The 15,180-nt window shown below is 42.5% G+C and overlaps 1 long non-coding RNA gene across 7 annotated transcripts in view; it reads right to left on the reverse strand.

Annotated features, from left to right (window-relative positions):
- Positions 1-15,180, reverse strand: part of LOC121097570 — a 31,037-nt gene that overhangs the window by 11,218 nt on the left and 4,639 nt on the right. For 6 of the 7 annotated variants that reach the window (XR_005831002.1, XR_005831003.1, XR_005831005.1 and 3 more), the window contains 5 exons: positions 14,779-14,908; positions 14,610-14,704; positions 11,710-11,836; positions 4,137-4,328; positions 1,506-1,734 (listed from right to left, as the gene is read on the reverse strand). This is a non-coding gene — a long non-coding RNA (uncharacterized LOC121097570). The remainder of the gene's footprint in view (positions 1-1,505; positions 1,735-4,136; positions 4,329-11,709; positions 11,837-14,609; positions 14,705-14,778; positions 14,909-15,180) is intronic. The other variant, XR_005831000.1, reaches the window with a different exon arrangement.

Raw genomic sequence — 15,180 nt, forward strand, 5'->3', positions numbered from 1 at the left:
AATACACACAATGTTCTGGATCCAGAAAGCAATGAGAGAAAATCTTCTGCAGGACAGAAAACCAAAGGCTGCCAAAAGAGAAGCAACTGCCTTGACTGCACCTCTATGAGGACACTGGTCCCAGCCGAAGAGCATGTTTCTCCCTGAGGCTTTTTGCCAGCTTCTCATTTCTCCTTCATGTTCCCTTTTAGGCTGAGCAGAGCTGTAGCACCAGATCTGAACTTACTACTGCTGTTCAAAGAGAGATTGCAGCGCTGCACAGCGCGGGTGAAGGAGAAAGGCAGGCTGGAGTAAAGGTGAGCCTCAGGAAGATGAAACAGCATCATCTACAAATTGTCATGTCTGAAAGATATGGGCTTAAGAAAGCTCATCCTCATACAAAAAGAAACGATTTCTTACCCCGCACCAGACTCTGGCTTCATTTCTGCAGCAAGTCAGGACTGGCCTGGTGACCACGCTGCTGAATGCGAGATGAAGTCTTCCTGCCCTCTCTGTCCTGTTCCTCACTTTTAATCTTGCACATCTACACGCACATCTCAGCACCTGCACTGGGGACCCTGTTTCTTAAAGTGAATTTAGAATGAGATGAACAGGGATTGTTTAGGGAGCAAAGAGCAAACCTCTGCTAAGCCTTAAACCCTGTTCTTCATAGAGTTTTTGATTACTCCAGGGGTGCGTAGGCTGACACGTATGTACTTCTGCAGCAAAAGAAGTACAGCAAAAATGATTAGACACATGAGGAAAGAGGCTTCCGTCTAAAAGGTGATTAAAAGGACTGGCACTGTTTAGTTTGCAAAACACAAGAGTAAAAGATGGTACAAGAGAAGCAGGGAGAAGGGGCTATTTATTCTGTTTTCCCTGAAGAAGAAATGTGCATGTAAAGGTGAAGGAAAAATTCTGGAAACATTTGTGCTGTGTATAACCAACCCTGCAACTCATTGCTGCAGGGTTAGGTGGATTTTTGAGAAATATTTCTGAATGTGCTAGACACTACAAATAACAAGTCTGAGTTACCTAGGTGAAGGAAAAGCAAAACCAAACAATCTCCCCAAACTGTAAGTACGGTTAGTCCCTGTCCTTGTACTTAGATTGGTTAGAGATGGAATTATTGTCTCCAGAGGGACAGCATTATTTATTTATCAAGCACATGATATGGGAATGCTTGCTTCCTTCAAGCAGGAGGTTCTGTAGAAGGCAATTAAAACGGTCAGTAAATGCAGCTGTATGAAGTCATTGCCAACAGATTTCTTCCCGAATACATAAACTTAGTAATGGTCAAGTGGCTCAGGTTTAGTTATTTTGTTCTCGGCTGGTAATTTTCCCCAATGAGCTTCAACTACAGCTAGGTAATAGTCAAGGCTGTGTATGAAAATGAAATTAAGTATCTTCTTGTCCTTGGAAAGTTCATTGCTAATCCTGCTTGTTTCTATGCACTTGTAAATGGTAAGTAAACACGTTCACTGTGGATATAGCCTATTTTGAGTTTAAAAGAGAAACTGTTGTACCTCCAATATTACTCCAAGCTAGCGGTGAGTGGAGTCTGAATTTTAATGGTCCCCTCTGCATCAACCGGAGCTGAAAGTAGCCTCAGAGAGCGTGGCTCAGGGCGCTGATACGACATGGCAGTCCTGTGCTGTGCTGCTGGTGCTGCTGGAGGCTGGGCTCCCCGCAGCCTGCGCGTCTTCAGTTGGTGCTGTCAGATTGGGAATGCGCTGGAAAGCAGGGAAGGTGCCGCTGTGAACAGAATTAGTACCTGCTTAAAATGTACATGTATACGGAGAACAAACTGTCTTTTTAAAAGAATTTTAAATGCTACTTTTGGCTTATGAATAGTTTTCTTGCAACTGTCAGGCCATCTGCTCGGAGAGGGGTCTGTACAGTCGTGAAAGGGATCTTAAAATATACTCTCCTCATAAACATCTTTTGTTTGGAAAATCCACATGCATCACATAATGCAGTAAATGGCAGCACAGGCTGAACTGAAACATTTTTAAATGCCGAGGATGCAACCTTGGCTACAGCTTCCCCCACCCCCCTCCTCCCCTCTATTAATAAGCATGCTTTAAATGCACACTGAGACACATTCTCTTACAGACTCAGATTGGCAGCACCCACCTGCTGGGAAACATGCTAAGATAACTTCCTTGGGTACATCCAAAATACCAAACTGGGTTGTGGGCAGAAAAGAAACAGGCTTCTGCAAAGCAGCTCTCTCAGAGATTACATCACTCTCCCAGCCAATTTTCTGCCTACACTGCACCATTTTGTATAGGGGGTGGGGTGGGGGGTAGGGGGTGGGAAAAGAAAAAAAGCATACGTCCGCGTGTATACAGTCAGAAAGGCCAAATTAAGGATGTGCAAGCACATCTAATTCTAGCATTTCCTAACTTCTGGGAGCTTAGTTTTTCAGAACTGCTTGATACTTAAATATATACAATACATACATATGCACATAAACATTTATTTTGTTTGCATGCTTAGAATATGAAACCGTGTGTATGAGAACAGCGTTGTGCTTTCCTTACCTTTTTTCTGTTTATTTTCATGATTCTTTGGTCATTTTTTGTTTACCTGCTTTTTGTTATTCTAACCTAAGTTCAAATATACAAAATGCTAATTTTCTTTTACATAAAAATGTAATAAAACTTTCTGGCTTTCTTTACAAACAAATTTCAGCAGGAATGTTGATGGGATGCCGTATAACAAGTAAAGAAGAAATACTGTTTAATTATCTTCCATATAAAATCCAATAAAACGTTCTGGCTTTTCTTATTTTTCTGTACTGGGGATTAACATCAGCGTCTTTGTGATGAGAAATCTGCATTCATGGCTCCTCTATTTAGATTTAAATAGGAATTATAGTTCTTGGCAGAAAGGGATCTGTCAAATATCACAGCATTTGTGGCAGGTGGTCACTGCATTGCTTAGCACAGACATTGCCTGCTTAACCATAGCCTGAAGTAAACATCAAAAGTCAATTATTCTCTTTGTAAATATTTTATTTATATTTTGGAGGCTAACAAACATCTTTTTAGTGCTTGGCTGAGACCTTCCTCCATGGATCAAAATCCTACTGAACCTGCATTTGGGTGGCTAAAACTGTGTTTAGAAACCCAGGGATACCAGTGTAGTTACCAGCGTATATTAAGCTTCATAACACAATCCTCTGCTTGGAAACCTTTAATGACTTGGCTGGGTTGAAGTGGACAGAGCTAAAACTTGTCATGGTTGTTATCATTGCAGCTGCCAATTAGTACAACAATCATGTATTATTTTGCCAAAATCCCTTTCCTCAGTTAAACTGCATTTTGAATATAAATACTGCAAAAGAAAAAAAAAAAAAGGAAAATGTCTATTTCCTCAGATTTAACATTTTGGGGGTGGGAAAGCAGGAGGTCTGGTTTAGTAGCATGATAAATGTGTGCATAGTGGCACTACAGAAGTAACTTGAATGCACACTGAGTAGCAAATGTGGAACAAGAGATGAGCTCCAAGGGTCAAATGCCTTGAAGAAGTGTCTTGTTGCAGGGTAAACCTACTAAAATAAAATGACAGTATCTGGCAACAGTCACGCCTACATGGCAGAATCTGTCCCAAACCCACTGTTGTGGGGAAAATGTCTAAAGATGCTGCAACACATTTTAGATTCTTATTTGAACCCTATCTGAACTCTTTAGGCCATTAACTAATCAGATAATCTCATTTAAACAATGTTATAAAAATAATCAAGTACTTCTGCCTGTATAAGTATACATTGAATATGTTTACCTTAAGGAACCGGGGGCTTCTTAGGTATTTACTCCTGACATTCAGGAAACAGGAGGAGTACAAAATGTTAAGGAGAAGCAGAATTCTCTGAGATGGGGCTGTGGGTAATTTTCCCTGTAAGCCTGTTTGGTGGTGAGTTAATTGACTCCCACATTACTGAAGCTGCAACGTACTAAAGTGCTGGGTGCTCGTTTTCCTTCGCTATTTGACTGGCAAAGGCCATCTGTTCTACCCCATCCATCCACATGCACAGTGTCTATTGTTGTCAACAGGATTCACGCACACGTGGATCAAGGCAAGCATGTGCCTCTAACTGTTTTGATCCCAAGAACATGGATTTTTCATTTTCTTTGTTTCTTTGTGCTCACCTGGTAATAATACTTGTCATCTGAGAATTCATATTGATCTTGTCATTGCCTTAAAATTGGATGACAATTACTATCTCTGTCAAAACTCGATCCGATGAAATGCCTCCAATTAGGAAGGAAAAAGAAGGAATCCATCACAGCAGGGAGCATTGCATTTGGCTTTAAAGTAGGGAAGCTTCTGTTAAACCGGTGCTGTTGGAAGAAGCAAATGGGAAAAAGTGTAACAGAGATTAGGACGCGAGTCCCAAAATCCACAAAATGAGGTACATGCATGAAGTGAACAGCCATTTAATTTTTGCAGTCCATATCTGGCTGCAAATCTGGGTTGGAACTCCTCTGATAATAAATGCCAGTAACTGTTGTTTTCATTTTCTGATATGGTCAGACACACAGTGGCAGTTGATGCCAGCCGTTGTGCATTTTCAAATCCAGTTCTGATCATCGGTATAATTATAATACATTATCGGGAGTAGATTTGCTGAAGTTCATGAAATGATAACAGGATAAATTACATCATGTTTCCAGCTACTGATCTTACCTTGAAACTATATGTAAAGAGGCAGTGAAAGAATTAAAAACAAAAGAGCGAGTGCACTTCCATTGCCACTAACACTGGCACCAAAGCAAACAACTTATCCCTGCTAATGACAAATAAAATTGTGCTAATTACAGATTTTTTTTGTTTATAAATCAACCCTAAAAATTATTGTGCATTTCTCTGTGTGTGTAGGGGTGGGGGAATCTTTTTGCAAAACAAAGATGTTTGTTTTGTATTGAGTGAATGTTTTATTTAATTAAAAAAAAAAACTGTCGATGTTTTGCTTCCAAGCAGGAAGCGAAGGGCCAGATTTGCTGCTGGTCTGTAACGCCGGTGAGGCTGTACCTGGGAGCTGGGAGCTGTACGTTAGTGCTTGGCTCTGCCTGAAGGGCTGGAAGCCTCCCCCACCCAGCAGAATGATCTTGGCTAAAGGCTGTTCTTGTGTGGGTTTCTCTGAACTGGGCCAGTAAAGGCTGTGTCCTCACAGATAAATGTGTGGCAGGAATCAGGCTTTTGGAGTTGTACAAGCACGTGAGCTCCTGAACATGAGTTGACACAGCTTACCTCCCTGAAAAATCGTGTTTTCTTAACTGTATGGAAGAGCTCCACAAGAAACTGAGGGAACCCAACCAAGCACCCCACGTTTTTAGCAGGTGGTTACTTTCCGAGCTAAAAACGGAGGATTAGTGTGGTGCAGAGATGAGTCACGCACCTCGCACAGCAGCAGGCTCTTTGGTAAAAGAAGGTGGGTGAGCTGGTGCTAACAGGTCTTTCCTCTAGCAAGCTGCATAGACAGAATTTCCTTTTCCTGAAATCTTTCTGCCCCCCTGTACTGTCATTAGCCAAACCTACTTGCTGACTCTGACCTACATTTGCAACAGTTCCCGAATGCAGCAGAACTGTGTTTCTGGGGAATTTGCTATTTACTAAAAATTTTAAACCAACCCATTTGAAAATGTTATATGCTAACTGAGGAAACACAGCAATCAGAAAAGTATACAAAACCCATGCAATTGTCCTGGACTTGTTTGCAACACACTGCTATTAATGAGCATCTGGGATGAGTATGGTATCTTGTACTATGGATCTCATGATCTGTACAATAATGGCTGATTTTAATTGACTTTTGCTTCATATAGCAAATCCCAATTGGAGAAGTTCCAGGATGCTGCTAGTGAAGAACTGTGGGCGGGTGCATGTTTTGAAGTGATGGTAAACATTGTGACATATACTGTGTGTACCACATATTCTCATATGCACATTTTGACTTTTGTTGCCTTGGCTTTCACACAGCATATCTAACATAGACATTTCTATTTGCCAGTTTGAGTGCAAATCTGTTAATATGTGAACACTGCTCGCCAGCATGCACCACCATCGCTGGACTTTCAGTACTTGTCTTCTCCTACAAAACAACCAGCCCTGCGTGCTCAGAGGGGCTCCACAGGACGGTGACATCCATGTGAGCAAGGCTGGTGGGACTGGGCAAATAAGGAGTGATGAGAGCTGCTATAAGAAATCATGACTTTGAGAACTTGTAAGTCAGCTCAGTATGATCCATTAATTTCCAGCGTAAATAACATTGCCAGGGGGGTCTTGCTCTTTTACTGCCATGAATTCTTTTTCCTTTTAAAGAGATGTTGGTAACTAATGCCAAGTTTGGTCAAACCAATTTAGCGCTTAAAGTACTATTGGTATTAAAATACCTTTAAACGTCTGGGACTAAGAGCCAGATTACCTGTATAATATATTTTAATGATTAGCCAACCCTTCTGCTTGAACTGAAATTTGTCCTCAGTCCACAGCAGCTCTTTGGGAACCTGGACTCAGCCAAGATTTGCAAAGGCTTTTTAATTTGACACTTTAAAAAGTCCCCTGCTACATATCCCATCCAACCTGGCCGCAATATGTTGTTGCCAATATTGGACAACTATTTGGTTTTAGGCTCTTTCTAGAAAAACATTTGCATCACATGCCACAAAGCTACAAGGTATTTATAGGCACTGAAGCTATTTGCATCCTTTCCCTAGCAATAAGGTGCCCAGAGCACAGGGAGGGTGCTCTGCTGCTGTCCCCACCACTGCCCGTGGTCCCCAGAGATGTAGCCAGAGAGCCTCTTACACCACTGCGGCAGCTCATCCACTCTACTGCTGAAATATATTTTTTAAAAAGGAAGGAAAAAAAAAAAAAAGGATACATTTTTCCTCACTGCAGCGTAACTGCTTCTCACAGAAACCACCTGGTTGCAGGCTGCTAGGCAAGATTCACGCAAGAGAGATTTGTATGTGAGCGCAGTGCAAGGGAGCCAGTGCCAGTGCAAAGTAGCTGCTCAAATCTGTGCTGAACCCAACGATATAAATGCTGGAGAATTGGTGTTTCTGTGAGGTAATACTTCCATCACATCCAATTCTAACGTTATCCAGCAAACTGCCTCGCCAGGAGCCTTCTTTGTATTGCAGGAAGCCATCTGTGATGGTAACTAAAATGAGAACGGAACAGGATTCGCTATGAGATGCTCGTCAGAAGTACTTCCCTCCGCTCTGCGGTTCCCACATTGCCAGAAGCAGCATCTCTCCGAAGGTGAGGAAGACATTATTACCACAAGCCTAGGAATTACTGCAAAGGGATGTTGTGCCTTTCATGTGCTGCCTTTCATGGGGGTCCATACAGTCTCCACGGCTTGAACCATAATTTGTCCTTGGCTGGGACCATTAATTGCTATGGAGATGGTGGGTGGAACAATGGATCATTTTGAACATGTTATCTAAAGCCTCAGTTTCAGTCTTTTTAACATATCTCCTGGCAGAAAGTGTTGATTGTTTTCACTGCTCTCTGCTGCTTCTTGTTTAATTTTTCTTCCTCTATCTCCAAGTCTCTATCTTGGGTCTCTTTCTTTGCCAAACTATTCATTTGTTGCTGGATAATCATGGGTTTGTGTTTCAGATAGCTTCCTATTTTGTTCATCTTTCCATTCTATTGTCCACATTTTTTTTTTCTCTTCAAATTTTGCTTTATTGTGCAGTGGCAAGTGGCTATCTGCTAATGCCAATATTATTCCTTGAGAATTCTTTTTCCTTGCATCATCAAGGGTTTAAGTGGAAAGCCTTGAGAACTGTGCAAATTTCGCTCCTGAGAATATCCATCTTTTGAGGTAGCTGATTTTAATTAAAGAATACTCTCCCTCTCTCCCTCTCTCTGGATTATACTTTAATTTCAGTCTCTATCACAACAGTAGATACTTCTTAGATAAAATGTATTTTTGTCTCTTTTCATCCATGATTATCTGTAGTTCTTAAACACTTGGGGTCAGCAGCTGGTCCCCAGTTGATGTAGTTCAGGAATAATTCTATTCAAAGGAATAATTCAGAACAAAATTGGTGTTGAGTTTAAAATAAGGCAAAATGTTCATAAAATTTTGCCCTTATTATATATGTGAGAGTGAAACTATCACAAAAATCAGTAATAACAATTGTGGTAATAAACAATAATCTCTGAAATGTATAGCACCTTTCACCTGAACGTTTTAGACATAAATGCATTGAGCAGCTGTCATGTGAAGAAATACCAATATCCTAATTTTACGCAAGGGAAAAAAAAAAAAAAAAGATGGCAGGAAGTTAAGAAAGCAGCTGAAAGTCATATAACGAGAACTGAACCTACATCTCCGGGTCTCCTGTTTCTAATCCCCTAAACACAGAAAGAATCTGTTCCCCAAGGATTTAAAATTGAAGTCTGGAGAGTTAACAGTTATGAAATAATCAACACTATTCAAACACAAGTACGGTTTGAGTTTCTGCCTCCATCATCTTGCCAAATTATGATTGAAATAAAATCGGTATCATATCTTAAATTGTTTATGCATGGTTAATTTGCACAGTTAAATCATTTCCAGATTTCTCACACAAGTGGTTGAAGTATACTCCTGGGCAGAGAAAGTCTAGCTGCAGATTTAAAGCTTTACTGCTGCAAAGGAAGCTGCAGTGAAACCCCTGCCATGTCTGAAGCCAAAGTCAAACCCTCTCATGTCACAACAAGGATCCTGGCCAGGGTCCCTGCAGCCGTGAGGACCCTCTGCAAGCAATCAGTGCTTCTTCATACAAAACAGTAATATGTGGGTGTGCAAGTACATATATGTATATACGTGTGACAGAAGCAGATGCATATAAAGCCATACAGAAATTATGGGATGATTTCAAACTGGCAACAGGGGTTGTTCTGTTTTCCCTGTACTGAGTGACATGAAGCAAGTTGTTAAGTCATTGCACTAGCCATTATAGATCCTCCCTGCCTGGCCCTTTTCTTTTTTTCTTTTGTCTACTTTTTGTTTGTTTTAATGCTCACTCCAGCCTATATGCACCAGAGATATGTATTTCTGCTTGGTCATGCACTTCTAAACAGAATTAAAGAAAAAAAATATGTATGTAGGGTAAGTGTAGGAATAAAATGTGCCTTGGCAAAGTGCTTTAAGCTGCCTTTCTGCCAGTAAGCCGTTAATTTGTGCTGCTTTGTTTTCTCCAAGCTCAGAATAATTCCCATCTGCCTTGACTCACTATCTAGCACAGAAAGGAAGAGGTCCCTTTTCTGAGCATGGATGAAATAGGAAACTTTTTTGTATTAATAAAGAATGGGGCTTGGAATTCTGGGGTTTCTACCACTAGGACCTAAAATATCTTGAGGTCCTGCTATTTTAATTAGCTTCATTATGACGAGTCTGCCTCTTCTGTTCATGTATGTTTTTCCAGCTTTTGTGTTCCTGGCCTGCCTGTAATACATATGTATTCCCTTTCTTTCCTCTCACTGAAGCTGAAGATGCAATCACATCTTTGAACCATCTGTTTTTTAATTTATTATTTTCCCCCACTGCATTGATGGGCTTTCTTGTTTTTCTGTCAGGCTAACAGTTTGGCTCCTGTTTATCTAAGATATGTTAACATGCTGTTCCTTTTCTGGGCACTCATTCAGTCTATTGTATTTTCTGAAATTAAACGCAAGGGATTTTTTTAACATTATTTACTTCATCAGTCCAGGGAATATCCTCTACCTTTACAGCATCTCTTCCTCCTTTTGTTGTTTCTGTGAACATTTGATGACTCTTACTAAATTTAGGTTAGTATCTTATTTTTCTGTCCCCTCCAGATCATTTCCAAGGTGAATGGTCAAAGCCTGCCTGGGAATGTTCCTGTAACCGGTGAGGAACTTGCGTGGAGGCAGAGGAATCCCTGCAGGGTTCCTCACATCTCCCTATGGGGCAGGACCCCCCACGAGCACAGCAGGGTCCCTGCCCTACCCCTGATCCTCATTTCTGTTCTTCACCTTTGAGCTTGGGAAAAACCTTCTAGGCACTGGGCTGCTCATCACGAAATGAGCAGATACATGCGGTGAAGCCCCTCGTGCTGCCACAGCCAACAGCCATCCAGCGGGGGAGGCTGTGCCGTGGGGTGCAGGTTTGTGATCCTGAGCCGTGGCAGGGGGCTGTACACCCCCGAGGCGGCTAGGAAGTTCCAGGTAATCACACCATGGAACATAATGTGGATTTATATTTGTTACCTTACTTTTCTATAGTGCCTCCCAAGAGTCTTCTGAGGCATTCCATTCTTTAATAAGCAGAAAGTGCTCTGAGATTTTTCTAATGAAAATGATATAGGAGCACACAGTGTTATTATTAAAACCTCTGCCTTTTTCTCTAGGAACTGCTAAAATACATTTACAGTTTATACCCTTTTTGGTGAGCATTAAACTTTCTAATTTAAAATAATAAAGCCTGGTTTGCTTTCTTTCTTTCCCTTCTATTTCAAAAACATAAAAAACCTCACTTTTTTAACTATTCTTATTTTGCTGAGTGATTTTTGGATTTCAATAAAAGTAACACTGTGGTTACAACACTTTGTGAGATAAGCAAAGAGATTTTTTTTATAACACAATTATGGAAATTTCAAAGAACCTTATAAATATCCTGCTATTTGCATATATGAGATAAGCATATTTTAGTAATGGTTATGACAGGCTAGCAAGGAAAATGTGTGGGACAGCTATATAGCAAATACATGCAAACATAGACACAGAGAGGGGGTGTGTGTACACTTTTCCAGAGAAGCCCGTGCCCAGTGGGCGCGGGATGCCCGGGAATGCATGGGGCTCCCCAAAGAGAGGCACCACCGGTATCCTGAGACTCAGTTTCCCCACTTGCAGATGCCGGATTAGCATTATTTTTCTAATGTAACAAGGCATTTTGGTAGGTCCAGATGGTGCGCACTAGATAAGAATTGAAATGCTGGCTTTTAGTTTTGTTCCCACTTACCAGCGTACAAAGAGCTGGTTTTGCTGGGACCTCGGGGTGCAGCTGTGCCATATCTTGGCTGGCCAGGCTCAGGGCTGGGTGCCACAGGGGCGCCTGCGGCTTTTGCTGCCGGTCCCACGCGCTCTGCCCGCCTGCAGCCGGCAGGTCCTGCAGTGGCAAAGGTTTAGAGCCTCCCCGGGGCACGTCGCTGCTGCCAGGGCACGCGGGCAGCCTGTCCGGCGGCACAGCAGGCTGACTGTTACTCTGGGCTGCCCCAAAAGCTGACACAGCCCTACATATTCCTGAAAAAGCCACAGGGCAGCTAAGGCTGGCTTGGTCTTCAGCACAGGGCCAAGTCGGCGCTCAAAATGCAATGAGAATGGAACTGTAGCTGCCTAAAGTTTTCAAGAGGCCTTCTGAACTGAACCGGTCTGTGCATGCTTTTATTCTTTTGTTTGCCTTTGTATTTTAAAGTTGGAAATTGCTCTTCTAGTTGTGCCTGAGAGCTGCTAGGAAGCTCAGAGAATTAGCGTGGCAATTTCCTCAGCCCTTTGTTGAGAAGGAAGAGTCCACACAAAAAGAATGCACTGGCATTTCAGCTGCATAAATAGTGTAAAAGAAACTCCAAACAAACAACCCCCTCCATACAGACTTTTCTGTCCCCATTAGAACTGCAGGTTTCCATTCTGTGGGTCTCCCAGCCATCTGCTTGGCCCTTGAAAGAGTCCTTGAGAAACCAAAAAATGAAAACCACTTACTTTCTGAGAACTAATCTTGGCTTCCCGGTGCCTTGCTTTCAGGGGAGTTCCACTCGAGGCTTGATTTCTCTAAGTGCAGATACTCAGTGTATCCTGAACAATTAGATGCCTTTGAGGATGTTGAAAGCTAGACATAAAAAACCCAAATCAATCAGGAGTCTTGTTTGACAACTGACAACATTTCTAATGCAAAAAAACAACCAGCCAATAAAATAATAATAATAAAAAATCCCCCAAAACATAAAGTCTGAAACTTAATAGAAAATCTACTAAACAAACCCTTACCTTTTTAGGTTTTAAAACAAATCATTTTTCCTACAAAGTTTTTATTACCCTGCCTAGAAGAGTTAGACGTACATAACCATCTTTTTCTTCCCCTGCTGAGGCAGATGACGTTTACCAGAAGCCAAAGTCCCCTGGCTGGTGCAGCACAGCCAGGGACCCTCAGAAGGGGGCTCGTGGGTTGCTAATGGTTTGCTTTGGCCTTTGGTGTCTGCAGTTATTCCTGCCTTGACAAAAAATTGGGGGGAGATGGGGTGGGAGCAGCACCCAGCCGCTACGGGCTCTCAGGAGCCCATCGACACAGCCTCTGGGCAGAAGATGAGTGCTGGCATGAGGAGTCTGAAGGTGGCAAGTGGGACTGTGAGCTGCCCAAACTGCAGGCAATTATGTTGCAATTTTTTCCAAAGCTCTCAGAAATCTGTCCCTTCAATAATGGAGACAGGAAGGATTACAAGCAATCGCTGCCTCCCAAGCAGTTGATATTCACAAGAAAAATAGAAGAGCAAGGGAAGGGGCAGTTTTGCCTTGTCAGCTAATGATCCTTGACTCTTGTTCTTTGTGTTTTTGGTAGCAACCACAGAGAGGTCACACATGAAACTGTGGAAGTGTGAGGTGTCTTTATTAAATATATCAATGGAGTTTATTAAATGGAACACACGGTACTGGGTAGTGTAAGCCACCGCTGGACGGGCTCGGGGTCACGCAGGCCTCCTGCCTTGATGTCACTGGCTGTCGGATTAATACCACGAGCTCACAGCACGGGCCTGATTAGAAGGCCGGGTCCCAGTTGGTTTTACCTCTGCCCTCCGCTAAGTCTTTGTTTGCAACGTGAGCAACAAGCTTTTCAGCTCATCACCAAGGCGCCACGTTCAGAGCCGAGGCGGATCACTTAGGTCTTTTACCACCTCTGGCAGACATGGGGTTTAAAATTCCCATCCGGCAGAGGTGGAATTATTTTCTCCTACTGTCTGACTGATTGTTTGGGCTCTAGAAATGTCTACCTCTTTGAAGAATTTTGCCTTTTTTTTTTTTTTTTTAATCTCCCTCCCCCCCTTCCTTCTCATTTCCAACTGCGCTGGGAGGGCAGAAAAGAAAAGGCTGCAGAAAGACTTTTTTAGCTTGCTTTCACTCATGGGATTCTAGTTCATGGCAGAAGAAAGTAGTCTCTCCGACAGGAAAAAGGAGCGAGTTAGGGACCCTCCACCATAATGAGGCAGTTTTCCCATCTGGAACCACTGGGTTGCTTGCACAGGCTGGGGAGGGGCAAAGATGGAGAAGGCAAGAGCAGCTCAGGCTGCACTGAGGGGTGAGGGAGTATTTAATATGATTCAGAAGAATGTAGATGGGAGGAAGGGATTTAGTGTGATGGTAATCACTGCATAATTAGAGGTGACAGGAACAATAGTGCATGGCTATGTCTACATTACTTGTCATGGGCATGCTGGCCTCTCAGGAAAGAGGGGTGTCTCCTGCTAAATACAATACTTTTTAAAATAAAGTGGATGGGACTCTGTAAAATGAAGGGAAGAGCAAAGGAAACCAAACATGAGGACTTTTGAACTATTGGGTGAGACTGTGTTCTTCTAACAGCCACAGCAAAGCATGACTAGCTCCAGAAAAGTGGGGCTAATGCAGCTTGAAGCCATCCCTGCACGCGTCTGGTTCTGGATGACCAGGGAGCTCGGACATCTCAGCGATACGGGCTAGATACATCTAGCGTGTCAAGGCCTGTACAATGGTTTTGTCACACTGACCACCCACAATGACTGCAGAAAGTGCTTTGCTCATACAAAGAGGGTGCAAAACACCAAGGAGGTGGATGCAACTATCTCAGGCAGCATCCCTGACAGCTCTGCTCCCTCCAGTCTGTTCTCCCTGCTGCAAAACACAGACGGTGCCATGCTGCATACAGACTTTGCCCTGACAGAATAGGCAGAACAGAAAGAACCCAACACTGTTCAATCACGTTCCCAGCTTTGGTAACATTGAACTCCTGTACAACAGCTGGAAGACCTGTTCTTAAACACCACAGCAAATCCATGTTTTCTATGCTGATCCAGGTCTGGTGACTGATTAACACTCATTCTTTTATGTGATCTTGAAAAATAAAGACAACTTTTTATATAGCTTAGTCTTTTTCTCCTTTCCAAAGCTTTGGCTGTGATTGATGAAACTGCCTGACATTGTCAGAACTTACTCGAACTAATAAGCAATGGAAATGCCTTTATCAGTGCTAGTGCCAGATCCATCCCACTTACAGCTCAAGTTGTGCTTCTTTCCAGGAAACCCATGATATACTACCTGCCCCGCTACTTGCCATTCTTCATGTTGGTTATTTACCACTTCCAACCTTTTATCTATTCTATGAACATTTTGCCTTAATTGCTCAGCTATTTGTTGATTATCCTGCTGCAGTTGTTTGTCAAATCCTTTTATCCATTAATCTGTGTGACCTTTCAGTTGCTATTCATCTGATACAGAAGTTTTTAGCCACCAGTGCTGTCAGAGTCACATCTCCCTTCGCGTCATGGTCTTAAAAGGAATATAATCAAGGCAGGCTGTAGGCATTTGTGGAGCCATTTAGGTGGGAATACTACATTCTAATTTTTGCCACTCACCTGTACTAACTTCCTTAAAAGGTTCCTTTAGAAGCCAAATTCTTTGTATCCTGAGGTTTGCGGGTATTCTGCTGTGTGTAGTTTCTGCTTTATACCTAGCTGGGCAAAAAACTTGTTCAGTCAAATGAAATCCTTCACCCTTGTTTGCTCACATTGCTGGGAAGCATACCTGACAATGCAGCTGGGATTTCTGCCACTTGTACGGAGTGAGGCGAGACCTGCCCCACTAGCTCCTGCTCTTCTTTACATGGACTGAAGCAAATCTTGTGCAAGCCTTATCCTATGAGAACTTGAACCACCTGTAAATCAAATTTCTGGTTTATGTGGATGTATTTTGACAAAGGCAATTAAACCTGCACGTCAGAAGGCTGCAATATCTGGCACTCATGTTTAGCACCCTCCACATCATTAAGGTATGGAGGTGCTTCAGGTCATTAATGTGAGGGTCCATTTTGCCAACCTAGAGCTAGGTATGTACCGTCTTGTGCTTTATTGAACACAACGTATTTCAAGGAAGCATGTGTTGTGTTGTGCCATTGGCCTTCCTCCAACGGTATAATCCAATTTTTCT

The sequence above is a fragment of the Falco naumanni genome, chromosome 14 (assembly GCF_017639655.2).
Source record: "Falco naumanni isolate bFalNau1 chromosome 14, bFalNau1.pat, whole genome shotgun sequence".
NCBI lineage: Eukaryota > Metazoa > Chordata > Aves > Falconiformes > Falconidae > Falco > Falco naumanni.